This window comes from Carlito syrichta, unplaced genomic scaffold (assembly GCF_000164805.1).
Source record: "Carlito syrichta isolate Samal-C Ts95f unplaced genomic scaffold, Tarsius_syrichta-2.0.1 Scaffold314325, whole genome shotgun sequence".
In the NCBI taxonomy this organism is placed as follows: Eukaryota; Metazoa; Chordata; class Mammalia; order Primates; family Tarsiidae; genus Carlito; species Carlito syrichta.
In genome coordinates this window covers 283,056-283,656 of record NW_007258421.1, presented here as the reverse complement: position 1 = coordinate 283,656, position 601 = coordinate 283,056, and positions in this window count along the sequence as shown.

Here is a 601-nt window from a genome sequence, read left to right as displayed (position 1 = left end):
TCGAAAATCAGCCGGGCGTGGTAGCGCGCGCCTGTAGTTCCAGCTACTCGGAAGGCTGAGGTGGAAGGATCGCCGGAGCCCAGCAGGTCGAGGCCACTGCACTCCAGTCTGAGTGAGAGTGAGACGCCAGCTCAAAAAATAAAAATAAAAAAAGAGGAAAACGGTAATTCTGTATTTTGCTTTCACCTCAACCATCACGTTGTCATCAGAGTACACACTAATGCAGTGGAAATAAATGGGGGCTTGTCCTAATTCTGAATCATTTTGGGTGAGGATGCTTATTTACCATCATTGCTTAGTAACTTTTGCAGAGACTCTCCAACCAAGTAACCTGTATTTTCCTTGCTCTCCGGTTATCAGACTTCACAGGAATTCGGAAAGACGAGCGACGCTGTGGAGTCAACGAGAACCGCAAAGAGCAAGACGAGGGGTCGGTAAGGAAGGGAAAAGGAAGGCGGGCGCGGCGAGGGGCCCGTGCGCCGCTAGGCGGAGTTGCGAGTCCCGGCGTCCCCGGACGCGGCGCGGGGCGTGCGGCGCCAGAACAGACTACGTCTCCCAGTCCCCGTCTCCCGTGGCGGCCCGCCCCTCGGCCGCTGGGCCC